Source organism: Sturnira hondurensis, unplaced genomic scaffold (genome assembly GCF_014824575.4).
Source record: "Sturnira hondurensis isolate 20B ecotype Veracruz unplaced genomic scaffold, ASM1482457v3 Scaffold0006805, whole genome shotgun sequence".
Classification (NCBI taxonomy): Eukaryota; Metazoa; Chordata; class Mammalia; order Chiroptera; family Phyllostomidae; genus Sturnira; species Sturnira hondurensis.
In genome coordinates this window covers 2,827,096-2,842,842 of record NW_028079436.1, presented here as the reverse complement: position 1 = coordinate 2,842,842, position 15,747 = coordinate 2,827,096, and the positions used below count along the sequence as shown (strand labels likewise).

The 15,747-nt window shown below is 39.9% G+C and overlaps 1 protein-coding gene across 5 annotated transcripts in view; it reads left to right on the top strand.

Annotated features, from left to right (window-relative positions):
- The first annotated feature begins 5,854 nt into the window (after nt 1–5,854).
- CDC42SE2 (CDC42 small effector 2) overlaps nt 5,855–15,747 on the top strand; it is an 81,903-nt gene continuing 72,010 nt past the window's right edge. For 3 of the 5 annotated variants that reach the window (XM_037050529.1, XM_037050528.1, XM_037050527.1), the window contains exon 1: nt 5,855–5,968. The gene's annotated coding sequence lies outside the window, so the exon portion shown is untranslated. The remainder of the gene's footprint in view (nt 5,969–15,747) is intronic. The other 2 variants (XM_037050526.1, XM_037050525.1) reach the window with 1 other exon arrangement.

Here is a 15,747-nt window from a genome sequence, read left to right as displayed (position 1 = left end):
CCATTCTCTGGGTTGGTCATTTTTTCCTTTCTCTGAAAGTTCCATGTGTTTCTTGATTTTTTTCAATGTCCTCACATTTTTCAATGTCCTCAATTCACACTTCGCATGCTACGAGCCTCATTATCTTGTTGAATAATTAGCTCAGATACTTGCTGTTCACCACTAGATTTTATGGTGCTTCCCCGTGTCTTATAAATATTTTTGTATATTCTGTCGCACTAAAGATAGACCATGCAAACATGATAAATATTCAATAGATATTTGCTGTAGAAATAAATGAATCCATGCTGTGTTGTTTGTGTCTTGGAGTGTGCCTGTTATATCTTCAGGAAAAAAATGTGAAATCTTCAAGCTATTCATATAACATGGGTCAAGGGGATTTAGTAAGTTCATTAAGTATAGAGAAGCTTTGGTTTTGACTGAGAATAATAAAAACGAAATCGTCAGCCTTTCTTCCTTCTTTTGGTCCACTTGGCTAATCTGTCTGTTTATCTGTCTATTTAATTTTTTAATTTTCTAGTTACAGTCAACACACAATATTGAATTAGTTTCCGGTGTCAAACAGATTGATTGGACATTTATGTAACTTAGGAAGCAATCACCCCAGTGGCTCTAGTCCCCGTCTGACACCATACATAGTCATTTCAATATATTGACTACATTCCCTATGCTGTACTTTACATCCCCATGACAATTTTTATAACTGGCAATTTGCACATCTTGATTCCTTCCCCTTTTTCCTCCGTCCCCCAAACACCTCCCATCTAGCAACCATCAGCTTGTTTTCAGTATCTATGAGCTTTTGTTTGCTCACGTATTTTGTTTCGTTTTTAGAGTCCACATATAAGTGAAATCATATGGTATTTATCTTTCTCTGATTTATTTCACTTAGCATAATAACTTCACGTTCACCCATGCTGTCCCAGGTGCAGGATTTCACTCTTTTTACAGCTGAGTGATATTCTATTGTACCACGTCTTCTGTATTCAATTGCCTAGCGATGGGCACTCAGGTGGCTTCCATAGCTTAGCTATTGTAAATAATGCTGCAACAGATGTAGGTATGCCCATGTCTTTTCCAATTTGTGTTTTGGTTTTCTTCAGATAAATACTCAAGAGTGGAATTGCTGGGTCCTTTTTTGTCTCGTGTTACAGCTCTTGTTTTGAAGTCTATTTTGTCTGGTATAACTATTACTACTCCAGCTTATTTTAATTTCCATTTGCATGAAATATCTTTTTCCATTCCTTTACTTTCATTCTGTGTATGTCTTTTGACCTATAGTGGGTCTCTTGTAGGCAGCCTATGTATGAGTCTTGTCATTCTTATCCACTCAGTCACATTTTGTCTTTTAATTGGAGCATTAATCTGTTTACAGTTAAAGTAATTATTGATAGGTATGTAGCTATTGCCATTTTATTATTCATATTTTTAGTTTCTTCTTCTTGTCCCTTTAACATTTCTGTAATACTGATTTGGTGGTGATGAACTTCTTTATCTTTTTCTTGTCTGGGAAGCTATTTATCTATTCTTTGATTCTAAGTGATAGTCTTGGTGGATAGAGTAATCTTGGCTGTAGGTCCTTGTGTTTCATCATTTTGAACATTTCATGCTAATCCCCTTTGGCCTGAAAAATTTCTGTTGTGAAATTAGTTGACAACCTTACCTAGCTCCTTCGTAGGTAAATAGTTGCTTTTGCCTTGCTTCTTTTAAGATTCTCTTTAACATTTGGCATTTTACGTGTGATGTGTCTTGGTTTGGGCCTCTTTGGGTTCATCTTGTTTGGGACTCTGTGTACTTCCTGGAGCTGTCTGTCTATTTCCTTCACCAGGATAAGGGAGTTTTCCATCACTGTTTCTCCAAATAGCTTTTCAATTCCTTGCTTTCTCTCTTCTTCTGCTACTCCTCTGACACAAATGTTGATGTGCTTGATGTTGTCCCAGAGGTCCCTTAAACCATCCTCAACTTTTTTAAAATTCTTTTTTCTTTTTGTTTTCTGATTGGATGTTTCTGCTGCCTTATTTTCCAAATCGTTGATTTGATCCTTTGCTTCATTTCATCTACTGTTGATTCTGCTAAGGTATCCTTCATTTTAGTTATTCTATTCTTCATTGTGACCAGTTCTTTTTTATATTTCCTATCTCCATCTTTATGTTTCCTGTCTCTTTTGTTGAAGTTCTCACCAAGTTCATCTACTCTCCCCCTAAGTTCATTGAGCACCCTTATAATCAGTGTTTTGAACTCTGCATCTGGTAGAATGCTTGTCTCCATTTTATTTAGTTCTTTTTCTGGAGTTTTATTCTGTTCTTCCATCTGGGGCATGTCTGTCTCCTCACTTTGGCTGCCTCCCTGTGTTTGTTTCTATATATTAGGTCTATGTCACCTTGGCAGAGTGGCACTCAGCAAATTTAGACGTTCCTTTCAAGGAGCAGTTTAAGTCTGGGCAGCATTATGCAGAACCGATGGTTCTTTCTGTACCCCAAGCAATTTACACACACTTCTAGTTAGGTGTGACAACCTAATTTATCATCCAAACCTAGACTTACTGAAAATGAAAGGGGACAGAAATAACCATTAAGTCAGGACAAAAGGGTCCCTGACAAAAGAGGAAGCATGGTCATACTACTTTGAAAGCAATTATTTAGCAACTGTATGTCTCTTCTTATTCAACTGTGAAGCTATTCTAAGTCTGGGCCTTATTTCTCTTAGCTTCTATTGTGGCCTAGAACTGTGCCCGGCACATAATGGTGGTAGAAGACATGTTAGTGCCACTTTAAAAATACACAGTTAATTGCATATTATACTATCTTGCTATAGAACTTAAACCATCCCATTTGTGGCCTATTATGAGCCATTTTCTCAGTATTACAAATATAGGGCAATGAGCTTAATTATATGCTTGCGTAATGATAATAGCTAGTATTTACTAGCACTTACCATGTGCCAGGCCCAGGACTAAGAACTTTGCTAGAGTTGTCTTATTGATTTCCTCCAGCAATTCTTGGAAATAATGACTATGATGATCTCATTAAGTTAGAAAAATAGAAAGGTTTGGAAGCATTCAGAGCCTTGCTCGGGGTCACCCAGCTAATGATCCGGTAGAGTCTGAATTCCAGACTCGATGACTCCGTACACCACCTCTCCTGTGTGTGAGAAATAGTGGTATCAAATTTTAGAAAGTATTTTTTAAAAATGTTAATAGCATACAGTTAGAGAAAAAAACAACTCACTTGCTTTAGCTATTTAGAAGGAAAATGTAGTTACTTGAAAGATGGGAAAATCAGGCCAGTATGGCAGCTGCGTGGGCTTGTGAGCAGTGATCCCAGGTGGTTAAACCAGCATAGCGCTCGCTGTTGTCCTTGGTGTTAGTGTTTTTATTGTTTGTTATGATACAATATCATGTATTTTTTGTTGAGATAATTTTCTTGTTTATGGACTGGTAAGTGTGTGAAACACTTTCTTTTGTACTGTAACAGTTGCTACTTACTTTAAGCAGCATTTTCAATGTGTATTTTGTGAACAGTGTCTATTTTCTACCTTGGCCTTTTGGAGTAAGATTTTATTTGGTAACAATTTTAAGGACAATACAGACACATAATACTGACTGAAAAATTATTATTTGGTCTAATAATAATTAAGCCAAATTTGTTACTGCAAACCATGTTTTGACTTTGATGGAACATTGTCAATGGTTTTTAAAAGCTGTCTATTTAATTTTATAAAAAATAATCTCATTTGTAAGGGGTAATCTGTACCCTTAAATTGTTTTAAATCATAAAGGATAAATTAAATATGTAAAGAGACTATGCTAGAAATATAACACAAAGCAAATAATTATAAATACAGACTTTCATACAAAAGATACCTACCATTAAATGAAATTGTCTTAATTTACTTTTCATTTCCTACTAATGGGAAGAGTGTATGACTAGCAACTGAAATTAGATATTTTCAGAGTATTCAATCACATTTTACAAACAAAATATGAAAAATCTGAAAATATATATTTACATAATGACCTTTATGAATAAATGATAGGAAATACTAATACTTAAGGCATCATGCAAGATGACTACATTTGTAATTCAAAGGAAAGATGACAAACACATATATCAGAATTTTCTGTTTTGTTTGTCCTAGGTAACTCCTATAATTAACATGCCTTTCACACCAGAAGATTTCCTCTAGTTTATCACATTACTCTCACTCAGTGAAATAGAATACCAGAATGTCATTGATTGGAAAAATTGCATTAAATGTCAAACTGTCGCTGTACTCAGGATAACTAGAGAATCAAAATGCTTATGTTATGATGTGGATGAGGCTCTTATGGTACATTGATGGAAATTGGAACCGAGAGGAAGTTTAAAATAAAAAAATTTGGTCATTGTTTTTGTTGCTTTGAACTTTTCATTATGCTGAGGGACTTGAAATTTCTTTCGTTTACTCTAGGCACTTGGGATACACCAGTTAGACAAAACGAATCCATGTAATATTGGAGAAGACCATACACATACAAAATAAATAAATTAAAGATTGTTGCAAGGTTTGAAGAGTCATGGGAAGGAAAGAAAGGGGATTGGACAGTGCAGTCTTAGACAGCTTGGTCTGGCTAGGTGAGCTTGGTTGTTAAAGGTGAGATAATATACAAAGAGTCAAAGAGAGGTGAAGGCCATTGGGGAAGATGTTCCCTGCAGAGTGAACAGCTTTGGAAATCACTCTGTAAAGACCCTGGCTTTACCAAGGAATGAAATAGGGGGCTATTGGAGGGTTTTGACTAGATGAGACAGGAGCTGACTTTTCTCGTAAGAGGGTATTTTCTCTCTCTCTCTCTCTTTTTTTTTTTGGACAGTGGAGTGAGTTAATGATAGGCAGGCAGAACATTTATAGGCTTTTGTAGGCCAGAGAAAGTGAAAGTAATACATATGAGAAGTGGTGTGATTCTGATTCATTTTAAAGGTGCAACCAGCAGCAGATTTGCTTGACAGATTGGAGGTGAAGATGAGAGAATCAGAGGAGTCAGCGATGACTGACAGCAAAATTTTTGGCCTGAACAACTAGGAAGGACTGTGGCATGGTCTTGAGTTGCACTCATATAATCAGTTGAGATGGGGAAGTTGTATGTTTCTATATTCCATTTAGTATGTATACACATATACACATTTTAGTAAAATATTGGCTGCTACGTAGGCTGCTCTAGTGTGTTTCTGATTTTTGGGACATATACAATGTACAGCTGAAGGAGTCTCAGAGATCCAGGAGACAACTAATTTCGCACATTTCAAGTGCCAGGTGGATGTTCTCTTCCGTAAGCCAGTTAATGACTGATTCAACGACTCTGATGTTTACATTAATAATAAAAATAAAAACTGGTCCGATATCAGGGCACCTTTCTCAGCTGCCACCACTGACAAGTAGTCCGAAGGCTCAGCACCAACCTCCCTCGGCTGGGGAGAGTCCCCGGCTCCACTTGGAGAGCGGGTATTGCCCCTCCTCGCGGTTCGGGGGAAGGGGCGTGAGCAGCTGCGGACCACCCGTGGGTGGGACGGGTTCCTGCGCGCTCCCAACCAGCCCTAGTCGCCATTTTCTGGCGCGTTCTTTCTCGCGCGTGCTCCAGCTCTCTGCCCTCTGCTAGCCTGAAAAGGGACTTTCTAGTCCCTGTAGCCTGAGTGTGCAGCGCGTCGCTGGGGTCCGGGCAGAGTCCAAGCCCGGGGCTGGCAGGGGGCGGGGCCGGGGACCCGGCCCAGGGCGGAGCCGGCTGGCGGCTCGGCCCTCCCGCGGCTCTGGGAGCGCGCCCCGCCCCTCGCCCCGCCCCTCGCCCCGCCCGCGCGCGAGCCTGGGCGGGGAGGGAGGGGCCAGGAAGCGGCGAGTGCGCCGGGGAGCGCAGCTGCGGCCGTGGGGGTGGTAGGAGCCGCGGAGCCGGCGCTGAGAACGACTGCGGCCGGAGCGGGCGGCCGAGACAAAGACGACGGTAAGTGCAGCGCCGGCCCTGGTCGCCCACCGGCCCCCACTCCTCGCAGTCGCGGCCGGTTGGGCGGGAGTCCGAAGCCGCGAATCTCTGCCGCCGAGGGCTCGGGGGGTAGCGCGGCCCGGCCCTGCCCGCCGCGCGCTGCGGGCTGTGTGGGTTGAGCCTGCGGCTCCATTTTCAGGTCTGGGTGAGGTCTTCACGCGGACCCTGCCTTTGGGTTTTCTTCCATTCCCTCTGAGAAACGGTTCTATGCTCCGTTCCAAATGCACTGCCGGCGGGCGAGTGAGGAAGCCAGACGCCAGCCGAGGTAAAACGGCAGTGAAGACCCCCTCCCCCCAACTTTGCAGGTCTGGGAGTCGGGAGGGCGGTGTAGGGGGCGGGCGGCGAGGGCCGGAGTCCTCCAGGTGAGGGCTGGTGCGGGCGGGGACCCCCTGCCGCGGATCCGGCACGCTCGCCCGTGGCGTCCGGCGTGGTCCGCCAGCGGGTCTCGCCGCGGCTTTTTTGGCCCCAGGGAGAAAGCCCCGACCACCTCCTTGGACAGGGGCTCGTGCTACTCTTACAGGTTGTACCACCCATCGCTTGCTGCTTTAGTTGTGATTTTTGGTGACGGGTGTGGTAGGTAAGCGACTCGCTGATGCTGCATTAACAGTGGAAAGAAGCCCCAGTGGGCTGATTTCTGTAGAACAAACAACGTTGGGATTCCTTTTTAGCTGCGGTTGTTTTAAGTGATAAGCTTTTGTAGGGGAATTTGGTGCTGATGGTCACTTGAAAGAATTTACACGTTTTTTCCGAGGGCCTGACATATATAGTAGGTGGCCAGTAGAGTATGTGAATGAAGAGTGAATCTTGAAACATCAGACAGAGCAGATCTCACATCTAGTAAAATTTAGGCACATACCCTCTTGACTCTTAAGTAAAAAAAATACTGCAAACAACATGTTTGTTTAAGTGCTTGTGTTTTTTTGTGTGTGGGTTTACCCAAAATTTGTCTTGATGAGTAATCAGTTATTATTACCAATATTATGGGTGTAGAAAATGATTAAATGTGGAATCTTTCATCTTGATGGTAGACCTCTTCTGTTTCCGAAAAACGAACCTTATTTCTAATTTTCTTTAAAAAGAATGGAGAACACCAAAGGTGCTTGGATTGTTTTTTTCTTCTGCTGAGAACCAGCTTTCAATTTCATTATTAATAAAGAAGTTCATGTGCTTTTTAAGGGACTATGGTATGATCTTGAGTTGCTTTTGAAGCCTGGGAGAACTTAAGGCTTAGGGGGGGGGGGGAAGAAAACTAATGTTGCACCAGTATAATTAAACTTCACCGTTTACTCAACAGGTACTCGTTAAGTACCTATTACGTACTGACACACCTGTGCTGGGTGCTGAGTGTGTAGGGGGCAAACAAAACCCACAATTACCCTTTAAACCTGAGTGTGAAGTTCTTTCCTCATGGTCGGTGTTGCAAGTGGGGACCGTCTTGTACCCCCGGTGCTACTTGAAGTTGGGAAAGATGGCAGGTGAGGCTGCAGGAAGTGGAGCTGCAGAACAGTCGGTTTAAAGGTAACTAACTATAGGGCTAAGGCCATTGGGTTTCATTTTCATATTGTCAGTTTAATACAATCTGCCTACAATTTAAAATAAAGAGTGGAAGACTCTCAAATTAGTATTTTTATTTTTTTCCTCTCCCATATTAAATGATTTTGGTATGGTGTATTTATTGAAAAAGTCATGCACTTCTGGTTCTGTTTTCTGTAAATAGTCTTTGCTATGGAACATTTTCTATTTTTAAAAATCTCCAAGGAGAAACAGCGGATTCTTTTTCTATAAGAAATGTTTTTAAATAAAGCACCTTTTTAGAAATTTTATTTTGACTTTTTATTCACCATGTGTAAATAATACAGTAGTGACTTGATAGTGAGGAAGAAGGAGGGACTTAGTAATAATTAGTGGTTCTACATTTGGACTTTCCCTGTAGTATTACAAGTGTGGTGAAAAGAGGATGAGATTTGTAGTATTGTATTTATTAATTCTGAACATACGATTAAAAACTTTTATTTGGCTCCTCTATAATCTAAATTAATGTGCTCCAAAGTCAGTCCTCATTATGACAAAATAATGTAGATTATAATCTTTTTACAGATAAGTTTGGAAATTAGTGTGGACACTGTTGACTTACCAATGTTTATAAGGGAATGTGTACATTCAGATAGAACTTTTAGATCTTTAGACTTACTAGCTGTTAGCTTTTTTATGGTTGTTCCTAGAAATAATAAGGGAAGTAGTCTCTCCAATTTAGTGATACAGAGTTGTGATAGTTTTTTCTTTAAATGTACATTTTTTATAGAAAGTTATTTGACAGTATACTCGATAGTCTCGTGTCGACGAGAAATCTGAAAGTAAATGATACTAGTGATGATGAAGAACAATGTAAGCAAGGTGTGATATGTTGAATAAAAATGCTTGGCATTTTTATTTGGATAAGAACATCAGATTTGTGGACAATCAACAGCATTGGCGCATGTTCAAATACTTTTTTCAGGAAATTAGAACCATTTATGACTATTTTTTTGTGCCTTAAAAGATACAAAAAATGTTTTCAGAGTATTCCTATCTTGGAGTAGTTCATATGTCTTGAGGTTAAATAAATTCCAGGATTCTCTTACTTTATAATTGTTTGAACATTTGAAGTGTTGGTTCTTTCTTCATCAGGGTTTGTGTGTGTATTTGGGGAGAGGGGTTCTTTTTTTTTGTAACGCCCTTTAGAATGACCTAAAAGCCTTTCATTTATCAGATGTAATTAATAAAGTGATTAAGAATGATGCTGCTGTGGCACGTTGCAGCTGTGTCCATATTTGCCTGCATAGATTGTAAGAGTGTATGATTAGCATTTGTGTAAACATTTCCAAAGCACTTGGTAACTAATTTCTCATATTTATTCTCTAGGATAGGTTGCTATTGTATTTTTAGGTCCCATCTGCCTTTTTTTTTAAATCATGAAAGTTAGGTTTCTCATCTGCTTTAGGATGAGCATGAGATATTTTGTTAAGGTTTTATAAGATTTTTCTCACAATTGCAAATGCATATTGGGTTTGATCTGTTACCAGTGTTTTTAATCTCAGTTCTCATGAAAGAAGTATTTTCACATTTTGTTGAATGTTAAATGTCAGTAATGTTTTAGATTTGTCTCAGAGGGAGACATTATGGGTTCCTTCTGCATTCTTGAGAGGAAATGAATGAAACATGTGTTTATCCTTAATACTTATTAGTGAGGTGAAGGCATTTATTCTGTTTTTTTCATACTATCTGGAAAAACTTGGAAATTTAGCTTATTAATAATTAACTTTATGTATCCTGCTTCCTCAGTTCAAAGCTTAAGTATACTTGAACCTTTCTATAACACTAGCAAATAAAGAACAGAGCAGGATGTAGCCAAAACTGTTCTGGGGCCCCATCTGAAGGGAGTTTCTGAAGTGAAACCCAAAGACTTGGTAATAAATTGGCTTCATCCTGACAGTGTGAAACACTTGTAAGTGTATTTTACTCAAAATGGATTATGGTAAAACAAACGCCCTCTTTTTCCTAGAAAGCATTAAATAACTCCAGGTTAAATTTAGGCATCTTTAAAAATGATGGGCACTGGTATTTCCATTTTGTACCTTATCCATTTAGAAATTCATGCTAGGGTTGCTTATTATATCTTGTGACTAAACTTTTGTACGCATCTCCTACTAAAACAAAAAATACTTTGCTTTATTTGATTTAATCTATTTTCACATTTTGTTTAATAAAGCAAAAGTAAATTTTTTATATAATTAGCACTGTATTTTATGTATATATTTTGCACCTGATAACATATGGGAACCCATGGATATTTGTAGAACTGGTATGTCCCATGGATGGGACTTGATACAAGTTCAAGCAGAAATGACTGACCTTCTCGCACTGCACCTTGGAACCCTCCCTGTAGATTAAGTCTTTCCCTGTTGCTCTAGCTCTCAGGAAGATATTTTTTCTAGTTACTTTTAGGTAGTAAAAAGCGTTCTGCTCACTTGTCAGCATTAGTCTTATTTAGTCATTAGGAGATACAGTTTAGTGTGATAGGCGGTGTTGAAACTCTGACAGTTTAGAACTTTTCTTCCCCACTCAGAACTGATTCAGATCTGGAAGCCCACTTTGGAGGAAGTCTCTTTTCATAACACTTTGCCATCCTCACCACCCAGGATCCAGCTCAGTGGGGAAAGGAGGTTGGGAAAAAGGTATGGTTTTAATGTGGCTTGTGCTGTCCTGCTCCCGCACTGGTGCCTCTGTTGATCAGCGGTTCAGAGCTGATCTTTCTCCAGGAGTCACTGGAAATGGTTTTCTCGGGGACTCTATGTCTGGGGACCTGCAGTGGCAGTTCCTGTGACGTCATGCTTCTGCTCTGGTTCCTTGGCCTTCCAGTTTCCCTCCTCTGCAGGCTCACTTTGCCCAGGGAGTGGTTTTGCTTTACTCTTTAACGTAGTTCTGTAGCATTTGACCAGACCTTCCTGTACTTAATTAAGGTTATTTCTTTACAATCCAGTTTCAAGCATTTCACTGGGGCCTCATCCAATTTTCCAGCTCATTTTGTCAAATACTCCAACTTGAACAGCACTTCGTGTCTGGGACCTACACTTCACTGCTCTGCTGCCTTTTTTTTTTTTTTTAAGATTTTATTTATTTTAGAGGGGAAGGGAGGTAGAAAAAGGGAGAGAAACATGGATAGGTTGCCTCTCACACGCTCTCAACTGAGGACCTGGCCTGCAGCACAGGCCTGTGCCCTGACTGGGAATTGGACCTGCAACCTTTTCAGCTTGCAGGCCAGTGCTCAATCCACTGAGACATGCCAGGCAGGTCACCACAACCTTTTTATGGTCCCGTGGTCCACCGTTAGGATTTCTCCCATTTGTACACCTTCAATTCCCTGGTAACACTTTTTTTTACTGTACTCACCTGGGATCCTCCAGTTCACCATCTAGTCTGGCCTGTACCTGGCAGTTGAGTGTGCCTTGAGGAGAACACACCCATGCTGGCCTGCTCTTTTAAATCAGTGACCCGGACCTCAGGAGGGCTCTGCCTACTGCCCACAGTCACTCTGCCACTCCCCTGAATGACTGCTGTACCCTCTCTCCTCACGCCTCTAGCACCTCTTTTCTCCTCTTTATTTTTAGCTGATGACCTTGTTTCCTGTGTATTAAAAATGAAAGCAATCAGAAGAGAACCTTTGCATGTCTCTTTACATTTGCGCCCGTACTCTCTGCATTTCCTGGTGTGCTGTGACCATTGCCTCTGCTCTTCCCCTTGTCTTCCTTTTCTCCTGTCAAGGCCATTGCATTGCTTCAGTATCACCCTGTTTGCCAGCCAGCCAGCCAGCACACATGCTGCATCATCTGTGCATCATCTGCATCATCTGTACATCATCATCATCTGTGCATCATCTTCCATTCCTACTGATTATTCCTTTCGGCATATAGATGTGCTGAAATATTGCCTATCTTTAAAAACAGCAACAAAAACCTCCCCAACACCCATCTTTCTTCACCTGCTGCTCCGAAAGAGTTATTTGAGGTCATTAGTACTCCAGTCTCTTTAGGATCCCCTACAATCAGGTTTTTTCTGTTCTACCCCACTGTAACTGCTCTCATTGAGATAACTAGTGACCTCCTTGGTGATAAATTCCCTAGTCAGTTTTCAGTCCTAATTTCACTGGAAGTAGCAGCAGCAGCAGCAGCATTCGACTTGGTTGATAATTTCTCTTCTTTGAAAACTTTCTTCCTTTTGCTTCTGAGATACTGCTGCTTATTTTCATTTTCTTTTGCTGGTTCCTTTTCATTGCCCTGATGTCTAAAATGCAAGGCTGAGTCCCAGAGCTCCATGTTCAGATCTCCTCGCTTTGTGCATGTGTAATCTCTTGTGGACTCATCCTGTCCTCTAGCCCGAGTTATCGTATATTTCAAACTAAGAATGTTATTTTTAGTCTGGATCTCTTTCCTACCTCGAGATTTACATACCCACCTGCCTAGTCAACACTTCCGGTTAGACATCCGAAGTTTAACCTGTCACAACTGAACAACTCATCCTCCTTCCCCCCTCCATTGTTCCTTTTCCAGTCTTCCTGGTCTTATTAAAGGTCAGCTGCATCTTTTACTTTCTCTGCCTGAAACCTCATAGACATCCTTGACTCCTCTCTTTCTCGTACTCCACGTCTGTAATGCAGCAGGAAAGTACTGCATTGGTCAAAATGTTACATTTTCTCTGTTATGCAGGGCTTGTAGGAGTGCTTAGTTGTCTTGAACTTCATCCGAAACAACTTTGTTATATTGTATTGTGACAGCTGTCATATGAGTGTACATTTAAAAATTATCAAATAGGTGAATTTTTGTGCAGCCATTTAAATATTTAAGATGGAAGAAAATATGCAACATTTTTGTCCTTTTGTGCTTTATTATTTCAAGAAAGGTAAAAATGCAACTGAAATGCAATAAAAGGGTTATGCAGTGTATAGAGAAGGTGCTGTGACTGATGGAACTTGTCAAAAGTGGTTTGTGGAGTTTCTTGGTACTGTTGACATTCCAGCCAAATACTGCATCTTTGCTGTCTTGTGCTTTGGAAGATGTTTAGCAGCACCTCTAGCCTTTACGGGAGCCAATAGCAGGAGATGGTCGACATACTCAAAATATCCAAATCAATAAAGTTATTGGAGAAAATGAAAAATGTCTTTCATTTTATGGGAAAAAGCATAATGGGCTTTTTTGGCCAACCCAGTGTGTCCTTAATTTACCTTAAAATCTGCCTTGAGAATAAGTGTAACCGCAGCTTGCTATCTTCAGCTGCTGCCACCGCTCTAGGCAGCTGTCCTCGCTTGCCTGTGTTATTTCAGTCGTCTCCTTTCTCGTCTCCCTGCTGCTCTGCCCTCTTCTGTTCTCCACCCAGCAGCCATTTGAAATGAAAGCATGATTATTTTATTCCTATTTGAGTTGCTTCCATTGCTGCCCATACCGTTTCGAGTAAAAGCCAGAATACAACAAACAGTGCGCACGAGGCCCTCCATCGGCTGTGTCTCCCTGCCTCCCTCACTGCATGCCCACTGGTTCCTCCTTGACTTACTCCACGCCAGGCACATAGGTCTCCGTGAAAGGTTCTTGAACCTGCCAAACACTTTCTGTGTCCGTGACCTTAGGGAAAGAACTTTGTTTTTATTCACTGCGGAATCCCCAGTGGGCACTCAAGCTGAATGGCTGCTCGCCTAGTCGTTCAATCTTTGGTAACTGTGCGCTTTCTTGTAACTGAAAGTATTTCAGCCTAAAACCATTAATCCTCTAAGAATTAAGGAAAAACAAATTTAGATACAAGAGGATAAGGTAAGTTTCAAATCAGTTTTTGTGTGTGGAAAGTGAAAATACACAGGGAAATGGTAGGGACAGAGGAGGTGGGAAAGGAGCAGAGAAAGGCAAGGAAGGTAAGTGGAATAAAGAAAAAAAGCCTTATTTGGAAGTATAGTGACAGTATTTTTTTTAAAAAACCTATTTTTGGCTTGCCCTGTATTTTTTTTAAATGCTGTTTCTTGAATTCTGAGTGTTAACTGATTTGCATGGACTTCAACACTTCAAGCTGGACTATAATACACATTTTTAAATAAATTAGGGTTATAGACTGAGATTGGGAGCAAAAACTTAGTTGCTTTTCCAGTGCCGAATTCCTCTTGTTAAAGCAAAGCAGTTACTAAGAAAGTAATTTACCTGACTGTATTCTAGCATTTCTTCTTTTTTGGTAGGAAGCTCAAACAGAAGTCTCATTGTTTTTATGGAGGTATTTTCAGTATACACAAATGTGTCCGTATGTCGTGTCCTCTCAGTACTGCGCTGTGTACCCCCTGCTCAGAGAAAGGGTGCATTTCTTGTATTTCTGTGGTAAGGTAGCGGCCAGCAACATTAGTGTGCATAGTGCTTACAGAGAATAATACATGCATAGAAATGTTTGTGTTCTTAAGTGAAAAATGTTTGAATATATTTAAAGGCTTCTTTTTTTTAAAGACTTTATTTATTTATCTTTAGAGGGGAAGGGAAGGAGAGAGGGAGAGAAATATCGATGTATGGTTGCCTCTCATGTGTCCCCTGCTGGGAACTGGCCTGCAACTCAGGCATGTGCCCTGACTGGGAATTGAACCTCGATTCTTTGGTTCACAGGCCCGCACTCAATCCACTGAGCTACACCAGCCAGGGCTCTAAAGGCTTCTTAAATTACAATTTAACTGATATGTGAGGGTGCAAGGGAAATTAATGATGCAAACTTTCAGTATTTCATTCTGCTGAGGCAAGATTTTTTAAAACTTTTTTTCTGAGCTAAAAGTTTCATTTCCTGTTGGTTGATTTAAAAAATTTTCCTTAATTGTTGAAATAGGTGGCTTAGTAGAAGTTCCTGAATGAATAGATAATTATTTATATGTAAGCATAAATTATTCTCCATGAATCCAGCTGAAGCATTTTCTATTTTCTTGCAGTGCGGTAATTATGTCTTGGTTGACTTGTCTTAGGGACTTTCATGTGACCACAGTGTAGATTCAGTTTTTGTGGACATATATGTGTTTATATGTATCTGTATAGTGTTTTGGTATTTAAGTATAATTAAAGTTGCATATGCTTGCTACTTTATTTTAACTCTTAAGCAGTAATATTTATAAATCATATTTGGTGTTATATCTTTTCTTTCACATTAAAATATGCAATTAAACTAAAAATTTTCATATTAAAACATGACAATTGTAATTTTAAAAAGGCTTATTTACATACCATGTAAAGTCATTTTGGATTACACACTACAAGTGTTTACCTAGGTTTTGAATTATAATCTGTTTGGTAGACTAATTAGGTCATGTCCATTAGAATTTGACATTGACCTACCTGAATTCATATTGGCATTGCACATTTGAAATACCCATCTTGTATTAATAAGATCTTTACTTCTGAGCTGGTGTGCAGTATTATTACTAAGTTTATTTCAGCCGTATCCATAATTTGAGACCTACCATACTTTACCAACTTTATCATGTTCTAGATAGATTGTGAAGCAAAATTGTTATATTGAGAAAAGTGAATACAATTAGTAGGCTGTGACCTGAGTCTCTTAAGGGTCATTAAAATAATGCATTAAAGTATGTATTCATTCAGTACATTTATCAAACTACTCTTCCCAGTCCACTTATAATAAAATACAAACTGTACTCACCAGAAACACAAACTCACTGTTTTTATGATGTGGCCCCAACAATCTCTCAGAATGTCTCCCCTTTGCTCACTACTCCTAGCCACAGTAGCTGTTCAGTTTCTCAGACACACCATGCTTGTTCTTGCATTAGGGCTTTTGAAGAAGTTGTTTCTCACCCCCTAGATGTTTGCAAGTTTGGTCCCTTATCTCGAAGATCTCAGCTTAAATATTACCTCATTTCCTAACCACACAGTTTAAGATAGCCCCCATCACTGTTCTGCTTTCTTCATAGCATTTGTCAGTCCTTGAAGTTGTGTGTTTTTAATTCTTTTATTGTGTCCCCAAATAGATTATAAGCTTTAGGAGGGCAGGGATTGCCTTTGTCTTGTTCCTTGCTGTCCACAATACCTGGCATCAAATATGCAACCAAAATTAAGAAAGTGTCTTAAATACAGCACCTAGGTTTTTTTAACTCAAATTGTTCTGTCTCATGCACAAGCACTAAAAAACTGCTTGTGTTAATACAGAAAATACATACATGCTAAAGAAAAAAAGCATTC